General features: G+C 42.3%; 1 non-coding gene across 1 annotated transcript; it reads left to right on the plus strand.

The window, feature by feature from the left end:
• Positions 1-433: 433 nt before the first annotated feature.
• LOC114404034 lies at positions 434-540 on the plus strand. Its single transcript, XR_003664794.1, has one exon. It is a non-coding gene; the product is annotated as a small nucleolar RNA R71 (small nucleolar RNA).
• Positions 541-22,896: the final 22,356 nt, after the last annotated feature.

Here is a 22,896-nt window from a genome sequence, read left to right on the forward strand (position 1 = left end):
GTTAAGGAGGTCTATTGTAGATGTTTGCAGCATATGCTTCAGGCTGTTCAATTGCTCCAGATTGCTACACAGAAGGGTAAAGGTCTGTATGGTGGTCGACATAGGAGCATAAACCACAGAGTCTGGCGACAGGTGCAGATTTTGATTCATGGCCAGTTGGGTTACTAGGTTAACCAAGGCATCTATTTTACCTTCAAGCTTCTTAGTCTCGGCTGATGAAGATGAATTCGTGGCTACTTCATGCACTCCTCTAATGACAATAGCATCATTCCTGGCACTAAATTGCTGAGAGTTGGAAGCCATCTTCTCAATTAAATTTTTGGCTTCAGTAGGGGTCATGTCTCCAAGGGCTCCACCACGGGCAGCAACTATCATACTTCTCTCCATGTTACTGAGTCCTTCATTAAAATATTGGAGAAGAAGTTGCTCAAAAATCTGGTGGTGAGGGCAACTGGCACATAGTTTTTTAAATCTCTCCCAGTATTCATATAGGCTTTCTCCACTGAGTTGCCTAATGCCTGAAATATCCTTTCTGATGGTCGTGGTCCTGGGAGCAGGGAAATTTTTTTCTAAGAATACTCTCTTGAGGTCATCCCAGCTCGTGATGGACCTTGGAGCAAGGTAATATAGCCAGTCCTTTGCCACTCCCTCTAAAGAATGAGGAAAAGCCTTTAGAAATATGTGATCCTCCTGGACATCTGGGGGTTTCATGGTGGAGCAGATAATATGGAATTCTTTCAGATGTTTGTGCGGGTCTTCACCTGCAAGGCCATGAAACTTTGGAAGCAAATGGATCAGTCCAATTTTAAGAACATATGGGACATCCTCATCAGGGAATTGGATGCACAAGCTTTTGTAGGTGAAATCAAGCAGAGCCATTTCCCTTAGAGTCCTCTCACGGGGTGGAGGTTGTGCCATGTTCTCAGAATGTTCAAAACTTTAATGCTCAAAATCAGGATGTTCAAAATTACCAACCACAAAATGCTCAAACTCACTAATAACAGAATGCTCAGGATGCTCAAAAGGTACAAAATGATGCCTAACCAATCTATTAAATGTCCTATCTATCTTAGGATCAAAGGGTTGTAAGTCAGATGGATTGCCTCTAGTCATACGCTACATTCAACATGCACAACTAGTTGCCTTCTTATGCAAGTAATAGTGTAGGTTTGAACTACAGCTACCCTCAAATGATATCCAGATGACTTGAAATTTTGAGAGCAACACCCCAAAATCATGAAAAGATGGCACAAAAATTTTCGGGCAAAAATACAAAGTCTAACTATGGAAACTACCTAAGGAAAGTTTAGAAAAATAAAACAATAAAACTTGAAAAAAAAATAGTAAACAGGCGATTATGGCTAGCTAGAGACCTCAGCCGGCCTTTGGCGGGCTGCCACAATATGGGAAATTGTTTTCTACCCCAAATACATATATAATAATAGTCTTTCTAATACCCGGAGCAAAAGTTATGGCCGTTTGAAGTTTTGGTAGACACAAGTTCTCAAATTTTTTTGAATCTCTCAAATCTGGCCACAACAAGTGTTCCTGGTATTTTCCACACAAATATATGTGTCAAAAGAACCTACCACACCAAAATTCAGCCAAAAATAAAAACCCTAACTATCAAAACAAAAATCGCCAATTAAATCGTCAACAACAGTCACTAATTCAGTCACTAATGGATTTGCACTACTACTCTGTTTTCCAGGTCAGCAAAAATGGTCGCTAAATCCGTCGCAAAGCATTGTTCACAACAAACACACAAAAACCGAAACAGGGGAAGCGCTGAACAGAAAAGCCAAAACAAAACACCACACTAAACAAAATAACAACACACTAAACCTAAAACACGAATCACTAGCTATTATGAACCTTTGGACACTGCTCCCCGGCAACGGCGCCAAATTTGATCGAGGCTATACCCGAATCAAATAAACATTAAAATGCAGTAACTGGGAAGTGATCCTAGGTCGTCTCCCAACGAGCAATGGTCAACAAAACGTTCATAACAGATAGTAGGAAAATAGTAACGAATTGGGGGGGGGGGGTTGTTTGCTTTTGTAAATTAAACAACGAATAGATGTGAATTAAAAAATATTAGAATTAAAACACGTTGCTTCCCCTTGATTCACAAGCAAGTCTCTTATCCTAGGTTATGAGAGTTTATCCTTTATCAGTTCAACCATTTAACCCCACCCTAAATTAAATTACTAAGCGAAATTTAACATAAGGCATTCATTATGTGATTAAGCAACACATACACCAATTAATCATGAACGATCATTAAGCATGAACGTAAATTAATCGCAGAGACAATTAATCAAGCACTAAGCATGCATGAATTAATAGCAACAAATACAGAGTAATTGGTGAAGAGGAAAAACTGATCAGAATTTAATAGTAATAATAGAACCTCCAAGAGAACCGTGCTTGATCCTCAAGAGAAAACAACGCTGGAGACTTAGCCTTCCATTAAGTAATAGAGAATGAAATTGTAAATTGAAGCAAGAACGAAATTTTATTGCTAATTCGAAAAGTGACTAAAACGAAAAAGAGAGTAGCACTCTAAAACTAAAACGAAAAAGAGAGAGAGGAGAGGAGAGAGAGAAGAGAGAAAAAAAAGATTGAAGGAAGAACTAGGGTTTTGTCCTCATGTGAAGGTGATGTGCCATCATTTTCTCCTATTTCTTAAACCTTTGTGCACCATTTTTACTACTGATTAGTCTTAATTGTCAAATTAATTAGACAGTTTTATTATTTGGGCTCATTCAGCTAATTTGATGTTTTTAATCTAATTTCAGGAATTAATGAAGAATTGAGCTTAATCTGGATTTTGGTTGTGAACTTAAAGAGGGCAAGTAAAGCAACGTTTACCTTAGTTAATTTATAATTAGGAGATTGCAATTTTATTTTTTATGATATTCAGTGTTTATTTCGTTTTGGGCCAGAATAATGTAATAGGGCCCAATGACTCTGAGTGACCCTTATAAATAGCAGCCCTGGGATTCGTGTAAGGGGGATTTTTCTATTATTCAGAGCATAGTTTTAGGGTTTTATGTTTTGAGCTTAATGTTACTGTTCACATGAATGCATTTTCCATTTTTCTGCTTCTTATTGCAATTTCGTTTCTTGTTCCTTCTTCTGCTTTCATTTACGTTTTATGCCTTTAGCTTCATTTACGTTTCTTCTTCTAGTTTCGTTTACGTTTTTTGCTTTTGTTGAAATTATGGATGGCTAAATTTCTGATGTTGTTTCCTTCTGAGGACAAAGCTTAACTCTCTTCGAGGTTCTGTTTGTAATGTAGCTTCCTGGCAATTTTCCGTTCGCCAATTAACTCACATTCGTCAATGTTAATCTATGCATGCTTCGTGTTTGATTAATTGCCTCTGAGCGTAACTTATGTTCATGCTTAATGAATGAAGGGTTAATTGGTGTATGTGTTGCCTAATCACGTATTGACAACCCTAAGTTGATTTTTTCTTAATCAATTAACATAGGGTTGGATTAAGTGGTTAACTGTTAGGGACGAATTCTTCATAACCTAGGACAAGAGAATGGTTAACAACACGTTTTTAATACTATTAATTTCGTATTCCAGTTCGCTTGTTCTTTAATTCACAAAACTAACAACCCTCCCAATCGTTACTGTTACTGTTATAACGAAGCATATTATGAACATTTGGTTAGTCATTGCTCGTTGGGAAACGACCTATGATCACTTCCTAGTTACTGCATTTTAATGTTTATTTGATTTGGGAACGGCCTCGATCAGAAGGATTTCCAAATGTTCCCTTAATGGGAACAAGGGGTTGTATCAATTACAATCCCGTCCTCGCCATAAGACAACTTGTCTACCCCATGAGAGGAACACCGTCAATGTCGCAACCTACCATTCGGCGGGAGGGTGACGCGAGCCTTTAATCAAATGTGCAAAATCATGACTTCAATCCTTATCTTATTTTCCCCTTTTTTATGTTTTTTTATCTTTTGGGGTCGACAAGTGCGGGGCTCTCGCTCCTATGTATCCTCAATTGCGATGAGGAACTCATACCTACGTAGTTCTTTAAGAAGCGAGAAAGTCATGCGGGGTGTTGATTTTGGACTATTAAACGGGTTGTTTTAACCGATAAAAGTAAAAAAGGGACCGTTAAGGCATTGGACCTTGAAACGGTTTCAAATGACCTTTTTGCAGGCAAAAGCTTGATTTGTGAGTTGATTTTAGCCTTAGTTTCACTTGGTTATTTCTCAACTCATTTAAGGAGAACTTTCAAAGTAAATGTATAGTTGAAACTTGCCTTTTTGATGATTAACCGAGGTTACAACATAAACATCGGCTGAATTTTATTTTAAAAGCGATTAAATGAGATTACAATGCAAACGATCGCTTGAAATTCATTTTAACATTGATTAAGTGAGATTACGACTCAAACGATCGATCGAAACTCGCTTAAAATGAAGAAAAAGAATATCGAAAGTAAACGAGATGAAGATGAAAACATACAAAGCAAGAATGAATTCAAAGCTCCAAAATCGAAAACTAACCGGTTGAAGATCGACGAATGACGAAGAATGTTACGGAATTGATCACGGAGGCGTTACATAAGTGCCTCAGCTTGGATTTTTTCCTTCTTTCTTCTTATCCTCACTAATTTTAACTGAAATATGATTGCCCAAGGTGTTGAACCCCTTCCCCTCAGCCTCCAATGCAATTTTATAGGAAAAATGGAGGAGGAGCTTGTCGCACAGCTCGCCCAGGTGAGCTGTTGCTTCTTCCAAAAGATTCCTGATGGGCCCAGATGGGCCCAAGGCTGAAGAACACCCCCTAAATTGATCAGTTCACCCCCATTTTGATTTTTTGGCTTATTTTCTTTGGAAACATCGCAAAACCTTACGAATTGCATAGCAATTGGCTTTAAGCAGCTCGATGTCACTGGAAAAAATCCACATGTCGGCAAACAATTGTCCCGGGACGAAATTAGGGTATGACAGTTGCCCCTCTTTACTTATCTTTTATTGGAGATAAAAGGGAAGTAAAGATAAGACACTAATTTTGTTCGAGTGAATTCCCTCCCGACCGACGATCTGCTCAATCAGCGAAACCTGTCAAAAGAAAGAGCATAAAAGACATTAGGTGCATCAGCAAAAGCATTGGTGCCTTGAAAGCAACAAAAACGGATAACCGTGACGGTCTCCACATGCTATCGGACTCGGTTGTCTTGCAGAGGCTTCAGTAGCTTTGGTCAACAGACATTGATGCTCTTAACCAGGAAAGTAGATGACTATGTTTGTCTTTGTATGCCATTAGACTTGATAGTCTCCAGATAGCAAAAGGAACTGCAACAATCTCAACAAACAATTAGAAATGGATGACCATCATCATCCCCGCATACCATCAAACTTTTTTGTCTCTGGATGATAAGGGTACTTTGATAGTCTTGGAGCAACGAAAGTGAGTGACCATCACGGTCTCCGTATGCCATTAGACTCAGTTGTCTCTAGATAGCAAAAGGGTGGACTATAATAGTCTCGATCGAAAGACATTGAGTCTTCGACCAAAGGGGGTAGAGGACCATATTCGTCTCTGTGTGCTATCAGATGTAATTGTCTCTGGATAGCGAATATGGAGACTAAAGTAATCCCGGTCGATAGACGTTGAGTCTTCGACAAAAAGAGCAAATGATCATGTTTGTCTCTGTGTGTCATCAGACTTGATTGTCTCTGGATGATGAAAAGGGTGTGGATGACCATAATTTGTCTTTGCGTGTCAACAGGCTCTCTTGCCTCTGGTTGACGAAGAGGAGACTTTAATAGTCTCGGTCAATAGACATTGAGTCTTCGACAAAGGGTGCAGACGACCATATCGGTCTCTGCATGTCAACGGACTTACTTGCCTCTGGTTGACAAAGGGGAGACTCTAATAGTCTTGGTCGATAGACATTGAGTCTTCAACAAAGGGTGCAGACGACCATATCGGTCTCTACATGTCAATGAGCTAGCTTGCCTTTGGTTGACGAAGAGGAGACTCTAATAGTCTCGGTCAATAGACATTGAGTCTTCGACAAAGGGTGGAGACAACCATATCGGTCTCTGCATGCTATCGGACTTGTTTGTCTTTGGATAGCAATATGCAAACTAAAGTAGTCTCGGTGGTCTCTCACTAAAATGCGAACTTAGGAAAGAAACAAACTTTCAAACCGATCCAGGCTACATGTATTTTTGAAGAAAAACAATGTGTCAATTGAGGAAGGGAAGCATACTAATAAATTTTCTCATAACCACAAATGAGATTTAGGATATTAGTATTTCGCTTCTAAATGATCATTTAGAATAAACACTGGGTCCAACTGAGATAGAGGAAAACCACTCAAAGTGTATAAATCTCACACAGGCAAGTGTTTCATCCTAATTTTGAACCATAGATATGTCAAGACTTGACTTTGCAAATCATTTCCTATCAAATCAAATATAACATGCACAATCATGGATCAATAGGACCTTTTCGGGAATGGTGTGTTTGGTGGGAAGTTTGGCTTAGGGCGTTTCGGCCTTTTCCTTTCCTGTTTTTTTTTTTTTGCTTTGCGCGACGTGAAAGAGATGCGGGCACAAAGATTCAGTTGGTAACCAAGAAGGGGAGCTTCATGTGTTTCAATCATGGTTTCTTTTCTTTTCTTTCTTGCTCGTGACAACTCTAGACATTATTCAGACATTGTCTAGTCCAACGACCTTTCTGTATATTTCTCTTTTGCTTTCTTCCGATCTTTGATCGAGAATTTTTTCTTTTTCTTGATTTCCTCTAATCTCTGATTGGGGATTTTCTCTTTTTCTTTTGCTTTCCTCCAATCTTCGATTAGGGATTTTCTCTTTTTCTTTTGATTTTTGAAGCACATTCACAACTTAATAGTAAATGAAGCTTCTTTTTTTTTTTTGGGAGATCCTTCCGTTCTTTCTTTCGAGGGTAAGGGTAAAAATTCCTATCCTGGGCCAAGGTTTATGGCCGAAGTGTTGGGGTTTCAGCTAAAAAAGGCTTGCAGAAGGCAAGACATGGCGTATGTCAAGGTATTTGCTTGGCAAGCGGTTCAGGGATAGGGGAATGCCCCACATTATTTCCATGACACGCATATAACAATGATGATTTAGAAATTTATGCAAAACTGATCATGCATGCACCCATGTGGACACTCTAGCATCGAGTTTTGTGGCCATGTAACACTAAGGCTTAGGGTTCATTTTCCCTATTTAAAACTAACCCAGTGTTTCCAAAAGATGTTTTTTTATCAATTTATGCACACATCCAAGTCCATTTAGGAATTCAGGAAAACTTTCACAACATTCACCCTCCAGGTGTACACACATTTTTTTCAAAATCAACTTGTGTTCTAACGGTGAATTTTTCAAAGAAAAATTGGCAGTCATTTCTCTTCAAAAGCGTGTTGGCCTTTATTTTCTCTTTTGGTTAATTGATTAATTGTTATTTTTTTTGTTTTCCTTTTTAGCTATTTCTTTCAATAAATTTCCCTCAAGCAAAGAAAGGATTAAAAACAGCTTGCAATCTAGGCACGGTTGGTGATCGAACCCGGCAAGTGCACCGGATCGCGCAAGTTGTATAAAACGGTAAGAACCGAGTATCGAACTCTCGGGGAACTTGTGTTACTTGGTAAAGCTATATTGAGTGAATAGGTGTCTTGTATGAAAAGATATGTGTGGACTATGAGCAGGTATGTAAACTAACTATTAAAAAGGAAAATCACGTGAGTAATGATGTGTAAAGACAAGTAGACAACGTGTTGGTCTTCCTATTAGGTGCCTGATGTTATAAGGATATTCTCTACTTAATAATGCTCATGTGTTTTATGGTGTCTCCTGAAATGCTAAACCCCGATCCCTCGTGATAGTCTAGCCTAATCCTGATCAAGCATCGTCCTCAGATCCCTCTTGTTGGACTAAACTTGACCAGAACCGCATTAAGACAAACATACAAACAACTAGGTTACCGTACCCCGATCCCTCATGATAATACGATAAACTAGCCCTATCCTATCAAGTTCTAAGAATCGGACCAGCTCCCACTGTTGAATGATCCTAACAAAGCATGGATCTACGTGATCAAGGCAAAAGCATACTAAAATGACGTACTGATAGCACAGAGAACACATAAAACATCATTAAATACATATAAAGGTATTTACATCAAGTACCTACAAGGAAGAACCAATAGAGGATTTAGCTCTCCATATCTGGGAAGCTTCCTTTACAACAAAGAGAAGAGAAAAATGAAGGATTAAATAAATACAAGTAGTGGGGATATCTCCTCCACCTCTAGAACCTCACAATCAATCATAGACTCATCTCATGCTCTCTGGATGGCTTCCTCTTCAAGCTCAGTTCTCTGCTAGTCTCCACATAGCAAAAGCTCTCAAAACTCTCCAGAACTTGGACCTCTCTCTCTCTAGAAATCTATAAAACTGCAAAAGCTCGTGGAAAAGCCCAAACTGCCCCTATATTTCTGATTTCAGGCTTAAATAGGTGGTCTCATTGGTGCTCTCACGCTTAGCGAGACTCTGGCTCGCTTAGCACACATAAGTGAATTTCGGCTTAGTGCACGTCATCTCGCTTAGAGGATGGATGCAAGCGATGCGCATAGCGGGATGAGCTCTTGCTTAGCACGCATGTACAACTCATCCTTCTTCCTAATTCTTCCTCGCACTCAGCCGCAAGAGTGGTGCGTGCAACGGATGGCTCGCTAAGTCGACAGATTGGATTAGCGAGTAGATCAAAATCAACAATTCACAAACTTGCCTAGTTAACCTGAAATTGAAAGAGAATGATTATTAAATGCAGAAAATGGGAGTACTATGTACTTATTGCCTATATTTAACAAAAATTAATTACAAAACTACAAAATGACCATAAATGGGAGGAGTTAGATACAATTTGCACAGATTTCTTACACAAGAGTTAGTCGTATTCATCGACTAACAACTCCCCCAAATTTATAGTTCTTCTTGTCCTCAAGCAAATAAAGAACAACTCACTGGTCCCCAAGTGACAAGAACATGCAGTGACTATTTACAAAGGTGTATGCTACAAAAACTATTGATTGCATGATAACAGAATGAAGCAAAATTCCCTCATCACTTGTCTTTCATAAAGCATGCAGTTATTCAAAGAGAAGAACATAATGTATCCTGTACAATCCGATGAAGTTAGGCAAAAGATAGATATTAAGGAAAGTAGCTTAAACCACAGTCTCACGGCTAATGTTTCACTCAAGCACAAGTGTTTAACCTATTCATTAATAACAACTAGTGAGAGGTCCAATCTTTGCACTTCATCTCATGCCATAAAGTCAGAAATGCATAAATAGAATCAGAAGGACTTTCATAGGCTTGTAGTGAGGCTTGGCTACAAAAATAATTGGTTTTTCTAGGATTCAAAGGCTTAGATTCTAAGAGAGCACAAATCCTAGACTTATCCAAGTAGTCTTTTCAATACAATTAGCTTACTCACTAGCCTTTCACTTTAACTTTCATTTGACCTTATTACAACAACACAAACTTTCTTTGATTGCGTATTTTTTTAACACAACTTATTTGTTGTGTGTGCTGATGTGCTTTACCTTCCACTTTACATCCCAGTTAACTCCCACAAATTTGGGGCAAATTTCCTTGAACCATCTGCTCTCCTAGAATCTAAGCAAGGTATTTGTAGATATTCATTCAAGTTCAAGGTTCAATTTTGAAAATGTAATTTAGCTCACAAAGGGTGCAAAGGATACAATTATAATTCAAGGTAAGCTTTTTGGTCAATTGGCTTGTATATACAATCATGGCCTTCATCATGTCCACATTCATACATTTCATTCATTCTAAAATTCAGAGATCGATGCAAAGACTATTACTCAATGCTAGTCGTTCACTCACAGTTTAAGATCACACTCTCACTGGTTATCGTTCAAGGTTTTCTTTCTCAACCAACATGTCTACTGACTAACAATTCTAATTGCAAGCTCAGATTCTTGTTCTTTCTTTGTTAAACATACACACTAGCTCAAACTCATGAAAAGGGACACAATCTTCATCACAATCATGCATTTAATCCAAAATTAGTTTATAACACCCATTTCACAAAAAGATAAAAGTGTTTCACTGCATATTCATCAAGATCAAGTCAAATTGTTTCGTATGCTTCAAAACATGCATACTAACTATCCACAAAAAACACAAGTATATATAAACATAAACCAAAATCACTAAAACAATGTTCTGAAATATAATAGTTATAATAATTTCCAAAAAGCAAAATCATCAGGATTTTAAAATTCCTGAGATAGATCCTGGATATCCTGAGTCCAAGCATCCTCCTCATCTGTGACTGTAGTAGCTAGAGGAGAGGTGTTGAGTGCCAGGACTGGTGTGGTCGGGTCCTCTGGTATCTCAAGTCTGGGAGTGGAAGGGTGAACTGCAGGCTGTGGTGGGGAGAGGTCTGCCACTGGAGTAGAAGGCTCTGATGTGCCCTCAAGTGATCTCTCAGGAGTAGCAGCAGTCTCTGGTCTCACCTGTTCTTCACCTGCCTCATGATGAAGAGTCTTGTACCTGTTGAGGTACCTGGGCTATGGGACCTTCACCTTCTCTATTAAGAGAAGGTTGGGCCCCAGGCCAGGCTACCCTCTCTAAGAACTGCTCTACTGATAGGATGGATCCTGGAGGAGCTACTACCTGTAGGCTCTGCAACAATAGAATTTGTCCCTGATGGATACTTTGAAGCATGGCTTCAAAGTTCTAAGAGTCAACATGAGCTGTGACTGATGGAGTTGTAGAAGTAGATGCTGGAGCTGCATCAGTAGATGGAATATCAGCTAGCCTCGCCCTCACCCTCCTAGCCTCCTAGATAGCAACTGTTAGATCACCAACGTTCCAACAGCTATTCCTGATGTAGGCCAAGTTAATGGTCGGGCTCATGCGCTCAAAAGTGAGGCTGTCAGAGACAACCCCTCGAGCTCGACATAAGGCGGTAATCAAAGCAGGAAACCCAAGTCTGCAAGAGTTAGACTGGACAATAGAAGTCATCTGTCCTAAGATGAGAGCGGCGATGTTCATGTTTGTATAAGAGACCAGGCAAAAGATCAACCTGGCTCTGTCCACAGTAAGGTATGATGTATGAGATGCAGGGGCCAGTTTGGAGTAAGAGAGAACACTCCACACCTCGGCCAAGGTAGTCAGATCCTTCCTGAGAATCCTCCCCGGATGGCCCTCAGCATTTAAAATGAACCCCCTCCCTGGTATGCAAATAGTAGCCTCAATTTCCCTGTGGTATGATTGTAACCTGTAGTACCTAGAGTAGGTGGGTAATGTCTCCCACTCCTCTAGGACTGCAGGAGTCTCTAGAAATGTGTTGAGGCTGTCGGTGTCTATCTTCACCAAGTTTGTGAAGATTACGCCTCTTCAACTCTGTCTTGAAGTCATCAAACTCTGTGCGCTATATCTCTACCTTCCTTTCTGGCAAAATGCTCCTTCCTAAGACGTTATCTGTATAACGGTTCCAAGCATCAAGCGAATGGAACCGTCTAGTCTTATACTGAGCAGGTTGCCTTGCCCCAATGCTCTTACGCTTCCTAGAGGCCATCCGCAAGACAAAGGAACTCAAAAAAGTTAGTTAGACCACAAGTTATTCAAATTGAAAAATAGAAAAATAAGACTAAAAAAAAACACTGGCAGCTTAGCGGGACATGGTCGACTAAGCGCGCCTTCACATAATAAACACTACTGCTTAGCAACATGGGGGCCGCTTAGCAGATATTGTAGAAAATTCTGCTTCTGCATAATTAGCTTAGCGAGCGACTTTCAACAAAAAATTGACTAAGTTACCTGGGCTTAGTGAGTCAGCCCCGCTTAGCCACAGGTATCTCATCAGGAAGATGAATGTTCATCCACAAAAGATGAATTCGCTTAGCGCAGTAGGCGCGCTTAGCAAGTTCTTATGAAAACACAAATGTTCAAGCAATTTTGATGAATTCATTGCATTTTCCAGAGAAAATGCAGAAAATGAAGTTCGCTTTCTTCTCTTTTTTGAGCCTCTTTAAGGCATATCAAGCATGCAAAACAACCAAAACTATCTACACAACAAAATCATTCATAACATCCTAATTTTTAACTAATCTAATCTCATTAAAACCCTAAAAATTACAAGCTAAATTCTATGGTTCTCTACCCTAAGGTTCACCAAAATGAAAGAGTAAACGGAATGAGGAACTTACATGGATCGTGGATTAGTGCAGCTACATAGAAGATGCAAAAAGGATGAATGCAAGAATGCAGAGTGCACAAATTTGGTGAGAGGGAGAATGCATGTAATGCTTTGAAAGCGACAACGGCATGTTCAGTTCAAACATAACAAACATAAAAACTGGAAGCAAATAATGTCAAACCAACGGAAATAACAAAATAAGCGAAAGCAATAATGTCAAATCATAATGGAAATAACAAAATAAGATGAAAACAATAATATCAAATCCTAATGGAAATAACAAAATAAGCCCAAAGCAATAATGTCGAAAGAAGACAAATCACAAGTTTGGCGATTCGGCCGTACAGCCCTGTCTCCTCACAGGAGGAAGTTTATCAAGTCAGCCATGTCCTCATCGTCTTGGGCTTCATCTCCACCTCTGGAGGTCCCTACGGGCCCTGTCCCTGTTTGAAAGTCAGGCCAATCCCCAAGCCATGCTTCGGCAGCCTCGAACTGCTCTGGAGTAGGCCATGTGTAAGGGCTGGAATCCTTGCCCTGTTGGCGCAGAGTGTACTAATAGAAACTCTCGTTCAGCTGAACCTGACCCCTGTGGTTGGCTGCCTACTGGTCAGCCACATGTCGTATGCAACGCTCTAACCTCCATAGGTGAGCCGAGGTGGACTCCGAGGGTGACGGTAGTGCATCGGCTGCCTGCAGCTGGCTGTCTCTAGGCTACTGTGGTGCCTCGCCCTGAGCCTGCCTAGGAGTGCAATACTTCTCGATGAAGGCTCTAGTGATGGGCGGTTGGATGACCTTGCTGGGGGGTGACAAGCACTCCATAGAACTCACAGAGGCTCAGAATCAGAGCGGGAAACCCCAAGGCCTTGTTGGACCTCTCCAGGTCCATAGGGTATCTTGTAGGCGCCGTCCCTGCAAACTGATAAATGGCATCAGAAACCAGCTAAGCCATGTGCACACTCACCTGCGTCAGAATGGCATAAACCAACTAACACTTCGGCAGGGGGAGGTCAGAGTCATGGTCGCTGGGCAGAATGTTGCTAAGTAGCAATGTCATCCATATCTGGGTAAGGGTGGCCATGCTGGTGCGCATGATCCGCACCCATCTCCCTGCAGCGGTCCAGGTGAAATCTTACCTTGGTATGCATAATAGTTGGGCAATGGCCTACTCATCAAAGCCAGAGATCTGTCTCCTCCTATGGCTATACTCAGACTGCTGGCCCTCCGCAGGTGGCCTAGAAGCCCCGCTTTTGTCAACCCCAAAAAATAAAAAACATAAAAAAGGAAAAATAAAAATAATTTAAAGTCATGATTTAGCACATTTGATTAAAGGTTGCCGTCCCTTGTGATGGACATATGGGGTGCTAATACCTTCCCTATGCACAAAAACAACTACTGAACCTCTCGTACTTAAAGTTCGTAGACCCACACATTTCAGTTTTTTCTAACGTTTTCCTCAAATAAATGTTGGTGGTGACTCTGCGCGTTTTCCTCCCTTGGAAGGCGCACCCATGAGCCTCACGTCGCCCTCCCACCGAAGGGTAGGTTGCGACAGTTGGCGACTCTACTAGGGACTTCTTTTAGAGAGTTAGGCCTTCTAAATCTTGTGCAATATCATGACTCTCCCTTTTGTCGGTTTCCTTTTATTTTTGTTATGTTCTTGTATATAACTCTTGGATGCTTTTAGTGTGCTTTTAATATATGCATGAGGTAGATATTTATCCATTTGATGAACACAAACACCAACACTTTTTGCACACACAGTGAGTTGAAAAGGGCCCTATACCCAAGTCTGTGGGAACATATGAAGTGGAGGTGAATCTGTGATCATGCTAAGTCTCCGACTTGCTTAATGACAATGAAACCTCATCTAGAGTTTTTCTCTTTCATGATATGTTGTCGGTGGTAGTCCCTACCGCCACAACATTGTTATCAAAGAGAATGATATCTCTAGAAACCATTAAGAGAGATATAACCGCCTTGGGAGTTATCACTAAAAGCCATTTAGTTCCTCCCGCTTAGGTTCCTAAAATAGGGGCACAAGCTATCACGCTGTGTGTTTTTTTTTTCTTTAACCCTACAATGCATATCCACTAAATGTCATGTGCGTCTCTACTATATGATTATTTGATGATATTACCATGCTGGTACATTCCCCTGTTGCACTATAAACCAAGCACATTTATGTCTACATCGCGTCATCACGCATGCGTTGTATTTTGGTCTCGTCATTTTGTCACGGGAAGCCAGAAGGTCTGTATCATCTTCTTAAGTGCATACTTGGGGCACTGTGCTGCCAAATGTTGCAAGTAAGAAGAGATAGTCTTCCGGGCTCTCGTGTCCATAAAATGCATTTGTGTCATGCATCGCATTAGCATATCTTCATGCATTCATCCAATGATAGATGTCGGAGTATTGATTCGAGCAGGACTTTTCATTCTAGTAAACATGGGATCAAATCAAACACCTCTGCTCAAGAAAAGGTTCTATCAAGTCAAAATCAAGAGCTTAGAGGTCACCGGTTTACGAGAGTTGGGGCAATTGATGGGTCAAATTCAACGACAAGCCTTCTGCAAAGCCTATGGTAAGATTTGGGACCTAGCTACGGTAGAAGTCTCCATGGAAGCGATTGCATCCCTTACCCAGTATTATGACCAGCCCCTGAGGTGCTTCACATTTGAGGACTTCCAGCTAGTGCCGATTGTGGAAGAGTTTGAAGAAATCCTGGGATGCCCACTAGGAGGAAGGAAGCCATATCTTTTCTCTGGGTTTTATCCCTCCATGGCAAGAGTTGTCAGGGTAGTGAAAATCTCGGCACAAGAGTTGGACCGGGTAAAGCAAAATAGGAATGGGGTAGTCGAAATACCAAGGAAGTGTTTGGAGGAAAAGGCGAAGGCCTTGGCAAATCAAGGCGAATGGGCTTCTTTTATTGACATCTTGGCGCTTTTGATCTTTGGAGTTTTCCTCTTTCCAAATGTGGAAGGATTAGTGGACCTAGCAGCGATTGACGCCTTCCTCACCTTTCACCATAGCCAGGAAAGCCCGGTCGTCGCCTTTTTGGCCGACATGTATGTCCGCTACAAGGAGATGTGAAAAGAGCGGCGCAAGAATTTTTGCTGTACAACGGCTCTCTATGTGTGGCTGGTTTTGCACCTTTTTTGCCAAGAAGGTAGGCCCGTCTGTCCGCTACAAGGTCTTCGCTCATGCGCCGAGAAAGGAAAGGAAAATTGGGACCAACTCTTGGCTAGAATGGAGGGGGCATCCAAATGTTCCCTTGATGGTGATGTAGCTCCATGTGGAGCTTCTAGGCCTTGGATCCTCTTCATCAATGGATTCCTTTTCTTCTTGAGGTCTGATTGCAATGGAATGGAGAAGGAGAAGGATGAATGGAGACGCCACTTTATGTAGAAGATGAGTCAAGAAGAAGCTCACCACCATAGGAAACCATGGATAAGAGCTTGAAGGTAGAAAAAGATGAATGAAGGGAGAGAAAGAGAAGAACACGAAATTTACTGTCTCTAAAGAAGTCTGAACTTTGAAGTTTAATTCTCAAATGATCAAAGTTGAAAAAAAGCACACACATGACCTTTATTTATAGCCTAAGTGTCACACAAAATTGGAGGGAAATTTGAATTTCTATTGAAATTTCACTTGGATTTGTGGAGCCAAAATTTCACTAATTATGATTAGTGAATTTTAGTTATTGTTCAGCCCACAAATCTAAGATCAAGTCCAAGATTATCCACTAAGTGTGCTTAGGTGTCATGAGGCATGTAAAGTATGAAGGACATGCACAAAGTGTGACTATATGATGTGGCAATAGGGTGTAGAAAGGAAATGCTCACCTCCCCCTCTAAAATTTAATTGGATTGGACTTCTCCCAATTCAATTAAATTTATTTTCCAACACACACATCAAAAATTCACTTAATGCATGTAAAATTACAAAACTACCCCTAATACAAAAACTAGTCTAGGTGCCCTAAAGTACAAGGGCTGAAAATAATGAAACCTTAATATAATATGTACAAAGATAAGTGGGCTCATACTTAGCCCATGGGCCCGAAATCTACCCTAAAGCTCATGAGAACCCTAGGACCTTCTCTTGCATCTCTGGCCCAATGCCCTTGCTGGGTAGGATTGCATCAGATGGGAACAAGCAGTTGTATTAATTATAATTCCGTCCTCGCCATAAGACAACTTGGTTACCCCATGAGAGGAGCGCCATCGGAGGAAAGCATCACGCCTTTCATAGCATGGGGTTTCAGTGACCCCAATGCAAGGGTACTTCAAGGAGTTCGCAAGGCATGGGATGCGGTGCGAAGGAAGGACAAAGAGCTTAGGGGAAGCAGTAATGGGATCATCAGCGGCTATCGTAAATGGCTAAGAGTCCAGACACAAGGATTGGCTCCCAAAGCTAAAGACTACGAGAGATGAAAAGGCTGAAGCTTTGGAAGAAAGTGGAGGTACAAGCCCTAAAGGCGGAGCTTGAAAGAGCCTGGGTAGTCAAAGAGAAGTTCAAGTCAACAGCCATCAAAGTCCGAAGAGAGTACGATGAACTAAGGGACGTCAATGTGGCCACAGCCGAAGCCTTGGAACGAGAAACCAAGAAGGCCCGAAAGGGAGAACACGACCGAAACAAGCTCTGAGGGGCTTTATGGGGCAGCAATAGTGAGCTCAAGCTCTGAAGAGACAAAAGGGATCAGTCATAGATCGAAGGCATGATCTTGAAGGATGAGTTAAAGGCTTGCCTTAGGTCGAAAAGAAATTGGTCCCAACAGTTAAGTGAGACTGAAGGGAATATGTGGGCCATCATCGATGAATACAAATAGAAGATAAACCTAGCGACGACTCACGAGCAAAGGCTAGGGGATGAGTATGCCAAGATATCAGCAAAAAGGGAAGCAAGGGAAAGGGTAATCAATTCATTGCACAGAGAGGAAATGATGTGGATGGACTGATTCGCCTTTACTCTAACTAGAAGTCAAGAGCTTCCCCGACTACTAGCTAAGGCCAAAGCAATGGCAGGCGTGTACTCAGCCCTCGAAGAAATTCACGGGCTCCTCAGCTATTCCTAGCACATGATCAACCTAATGGCTCACATAATTAGGAGACGCTAAGGAATTTGTACTGTCGCTCTTATTTTGGCTAGTTAAAACCTGTTGTTCTCTAAATAAAATGAGGGTGATCCTATGAGCTTTCTTAAAAAACCTGTGTGAATCCAACACTTCGACAATTTATCTCTAGCATGCATTCATGTTTAATTTCCTTGTCGCATACTCACCATGTTTTGTCTCTTTAGAGAGTAACACCATAACTAAGCACACTCTAAGGCATCCCTATCGAACTCATTCTAAATCTAGGGCTATGGGTAACGTAGAGGCAGAGCAAGAACAGATGAAAGCCAACATGTCAAGTTTGAAAGATCAAATGGCTTCCGTGGTGGAAGCCATGCTAGGTATGAAAAGATTGATAGAGAGTAATGCAGCCACAGCTGCCGCCGCCAGCACCGTCGTTGAAGTAGACCCGGTCCTTCCGTCTGCAACAAATCTAGTGCATCAACTCGCCCCGGATATGATCGACTTATGCTTGGTAACGGATGTCATCATCCCTCCTAAATTCAAGGTACCCGATTTTGATAGGTATAGAGGGATGACTTGTCCCAAAAATCACTTAAAGATGTACTGCCAGAAGATGGGAGCATACTTAAGGGATGAGAAGCTACTCATGCATTTCTTCCAAGACAGCTTGGCCAGAGCCGCAGTTGTTTGGTACACCAACTTGGAAGCATCGTGCATCTGCTCATCGAAGGACTTGATTACTGCCTTCATTAGGCAGTATCAATATAATACTGATATGGCTCCCGATAGGACTCAATTACAAAACAAGAGCAAACGGGAACATGAATCCTTCAAAGAGTACGCCCAAAGGTGGAGGGATTTGGCGGCTCAATTGGCACCTTGTATGGTTGAAAGGGAAATTATTACCATGATAGTAGACACTCTGCCGGTGTTCTACAACGAGAAGTTGGTGGGCTACATGCCCTCTAGCTTTGTGGATCTTGTATTCGCGGGCGAGAGGATAGAAGTAGGCCTGAAAAGGGGGAAATTCGACTATGTCTCCCCTGCCAGCACAGGCAATAGAAGGATCGGAGTAGCTGGGGCAAAAAGAAAAGAAGGGGATGCCCATGCCATCACCTCAGCACCTGCTTGGCCGAAGCCTCAGCACGCCTAATAGGGTACTCATCTGTACGCTCAACACCACTTGAGTTTTTCGACCTGCGCCGGATACTCTTCCAGCTCGGCACCCGTCTTGCAAAGGACGTTTGTACCATCGCAAAGGGTCCCTGCTTAAACTTTGGCTCCAGCGCAACCTCGTCCCGCCAATAATGCCAATCTTGGCATGAGTTCCAACATGGGAAGAAACCCTCTGGCAAAGAAGCTTCTGGAGTTCACCTTAATCCCAATGTCTTATGGGGACCTATTGTCGTCACTAATCGCTAACCAGTAGGCAGTGGTGACCCCTGGAAGGATTTACCAGTCTCCCTTCCCAAAGTGGTACAACCCCAACGCGACTTACATGTATCATGGGGGAACTCCGTGGCATTCGGTCGAGCAATGCATGGCCCTTAAGCACAAGGTCCAGAGCTTGATTGAGGCAAAATGGTTGACGTTCCAAGAAGATGGTCCAAATGTAAAGACAAACTCGCTCGCCGACCATGGAGGATTGGATGTAAATGCAATAGAGGCATGTAAGCTGCAAAAGCCTAAGCATTTAAAGGACATAATGACCTCTAGGAGGTTTATTTTTGAAGCCCTGCAAGAGGCGGGCATGGTTCCTCTTTGTGGGCATACGGGGGATCCTTGCTTGATGCATCTGGGTGCACCGCATGATATGGAAACATGTTCAACGGTGGAGGAGCTGTTGCAGCGGATGATGAATCAAGGCTGACTCAAGATTGGCGACGAGGACGAGAAAGAGCAACACGTCTGCATGCAGTCAGCAGACAAGGAAAGTCCTAGGAAACCCAAGCCTTTGGTGATACATTTCACCAAAGATGTTGCTCCCCAAAAGCACCGAGGCCCTTCAACTTTGTCAGGTAGTAAACCTTTCCCCTTCCCGTATAAAAGCAGCAAGGCAGTCCCGTGGAGGTACACTCCTCAGAAGCCAAGCGAGAGGAAGGAGGAGGCCACTGGCATTGACTCACTGTCTGCCAAAGTGACCAATATCATCGGACTAAGCGGCGTGACTCGCAGCGATCACATCTTTGCGGCACCTGACATGTCGGTACTGCCCACGAATGCCAAAGGAAAAGTAAAGGTGATCGCGGAGGAGACCAATAAAGCAAGTCCCGCTCCAGATGAAAAAAGAGAAGGTTTCGGCATAAAAGAGGTATCCTTGGAGGAGGCCAACGAGTTCTTCCACGTAATCCAACAAAGTGAGTTCAAAATAATCAAACAACTCAATAAGACTCCAGCTAGGGTCTCTCTGTTAGAGCTGCTCATGAGTTTCAAACCTCACCGGGCATTGCTAGTTAATGTTTTGAATGAGGCCCAAGATAACTCCGTAGAAGGCTTCGAGGGGATTGTCAACAATATCACAACCAATAACTACCTTACCTTCATCGAGGAGGAGATTCCTGTCGAAGGGCGAGGACATAATAGGGCTCTACATATATCTGTCAAGTGCATGGATCACATCATGGCCAAGGTGCTAATAGACAATGGCTCAAGCCTAAACGTGATGCCCAAAAGAACATTGGAGAAACTACCATTCAATGCCTCTCACCTGAGATCGAGCTCCATGGTAGTCTGGGCTTTTGACGATAGTCATCGGGAAGTAAGAGGGGAGATTGATCTCTTGGTTTAGATAGGACCCCATACTTGTCAGGTTACCTTTCAAGTGATGGACATTAACCCAACCTACAGTTGCTTGTTGGGTCGACCATGGATTCACTCGGTGGGAGTCGTCCCTTCGACGCTTCACCAAATGCTGAAGTTCTTGGTGGAGGGGAACTTGATCATTGTTTCGGGGGAGGAATATATTCTGGTAAGCTGTCCTTCTTCTATGCCATATGTTGAGGCCGCGGAAGAGTCCTTGGAAACGACTTTTCAGTCCTTTGAGGTGGTAAGCAACACTTTCGTAGAATCCCTCCCGATGCGGCCTCGCATGTCTAACGTTGCAATAATGGTGGCATGTGTGATGTTGGGGCATGGTTATGAGCCTTGAATGGGCTTGGGGAAGAATAATGATGGCATGGCCAGCTTAATAGACTTCAAGGAAAACCGCAAGAAGTTTGGGCTAGGCTATAAGCCCACGTAGACTGATATAAGAAGAAGCATCTTAGAAATGAGGAACAGAGGCATGGGCCCACAACTAAGGCCACAAGTGAGAGAGGCCCCTCCTTGTCACATCAGTAAAAGCTTCGTAAGTGCGGGCATGAGACGCGAAGAGAAAGTCATCATGACACATGACGAAGCCCCTCAATAGCATTTGAGCTGGGTGCAGCCATGCCTTCCTGATTTTCAATTGGGAAACTGGCAAGTCGTTGAATGACCTAAAGTTTCCATGGCGGGCACATGTAATTCTTTAGTTTTAACCCTACAGTTGGCCCTAGGCTTTAGGGTTTTGATGTAAGCTCCATTGGAGCTTGTAGGCCTAGGATCTTCTTCATCAATGGATTCCTTTGCTTCTTGGAAGATGAATGGAAGCGGAATGGAGAAGGAAGAGGGAGAGGAGACGCCACTTCAAGGAGAAGATGAGTCTAGAAGAAGCTCACCACCATAGGAGGCCATGGATAAGAGCTTGGAGGAAGAAGGAGATGAATGAAGGGAGAGGAAGAAAAAAGCATGAAATTTTGTGCTCTAAATGAGCTCTAAAATCTGAAGTTTAACATTCAAATGATCAAAGTTCAAAAAAATGCACACACAAGGTCTCTATTTATAGCCTAAGTGTCACACAAAATTGGAGGGAAATTTGAATTTCTATTCATATTTCACTTGAATTTGAAATTGAATTTGTGGAGCCAAATTTTGGAGCCAAAATTTCACTAATTATGATTAGTGAATTTTAGCTATGGTTCAACCCACTAATTCAAGATCAAGTCCAATATTCTCCACTAAGTATGCTTAGGTGGCATGAGGCATGTAAAGCATGAAGCACATGCACAAAGTGTGACTATATGATGTGGCAATGGGGTGTAGCAAGCAAATGCTCACCTCCTCCTCTAAAATTTAATTGGATTGGGCTTCTCCCAATTCAATTAAATTTTTTTTCCAACACACACATCAAATATTCACTTAATGCATGTGAAATTACAAAATACCTTAATACAAACAAAAACTAGTCTAGGTGCCCAAAAATACAAGGGCTGAAAAAATCCTACATTTCTAGGGTACAAAAGCTTAGCCCTAAATACAAGGCCCAAAAATAATGAAACCTTAATCTAATACGTACAAAGATAAGTGGTCTCATACTTAGCCCATGGGCCTGAAATCTACCCTAAGGCTCAGGCTGTTGCTAGGTGCACCCAGCAATGATGTTAACTTACATAATTGCCCATTATAATAAAATTAATAAATTAATTTTTTTTAATAAAAAAGCCTTCCCCCCTAACGGTTGAAACTCTTCTTCCACGACCAAAAGTGCTTCTTCTTCCTCCTTCGAGTTCTTATTCTTCTTCCGCGACCAGAGCTCCCCGCGTCCAGCAACGTGTTCTTCTTTTTCTCCCCGCGTCTAGGTTCAAGTTGTTCTTCTTCTTCGCGGGCGTCGTCCATTATTGCCGGTCGATTGAAGCTTTGAACTTGCCTTGCATTCGTGTTCCCCCCTATAGGTTAGTGTTCTAACCTCATTTTTCTCCTTTAATTGCTTATGACGGCCATAGGGTAGAAGACATATTTGGTCTGTGCTGGTTTTGGTTGCGCGAGGTAGAAGACGAGCCTTCTTCTGAGGAAGGTTCGTTTCTTCCGTGTATGTCTGGGTGCTGTTGGAGGTCGGGCGGAAGATTGTTTCTTCCGCGGATGCCAGCGGAAGATGGAAGATATGGCACTTCCGTGGGATTCCGTGGAAGAACCATCTTCCACGAGAAGGAAATGTCACGGCCTCATGTTCGGTTGTCCTGGCTTTGGGACATGTACCAGAGTAGGTGTCGAGCCTGGCAGTGGGTTGCTGCAGCTCGGACGTACCTACTTCATTTGGTTGGTTGCACTCTTTTCGCTAACAAGAGTGCAACCCATGTCCATGTTGTGCACCTGCAGGCATTCAGAGACCTGGTCCAGGCAGGGGCATTCTCTTGGGGAGCGGCCGCTTTGGTCCACCTATACGATCAGCTTAACGAGGCATCGCAGGCCCCTACACGGCAGATGGCTGGTTACATTTCACTACTTCAGGTGAGTATCGCTGCTTGTAATTTAAATTAAAGTAAAATTCAATCCATGTTTGTTTGCTGATGTTGACTTTGTGTTTGTAGTGCTGGATTTACGAGCACTTTCCATCACTCTACAGGTGTGTTGTTGATGATGGTTATGCTGAGGCTAGCCCACGTGCCTGTAGGTGGCTTACGGGTAAGGCCCAGATGACCGGGATTAAGGGAGCCCCTTTGAGAGCACGTATTGATGCCCTGACAGTGACCGACGTCTGTTGGATGCCGTATGCT

The sequence above is a fragment of the Glycine soja genome, chromosome 20, assembly GCF_004193775.1.
Source record: "Glycine soja cultivar W05 chromosome 20, ASM419377v2, whole genome shotgun sequence".
NCBI classification, from domain to species: Eukaryota; Viridiplantae; Streptophyta; class Magnoliopsida; order Fabales; family Fabaceae; genus Glycine; species Glycine soja.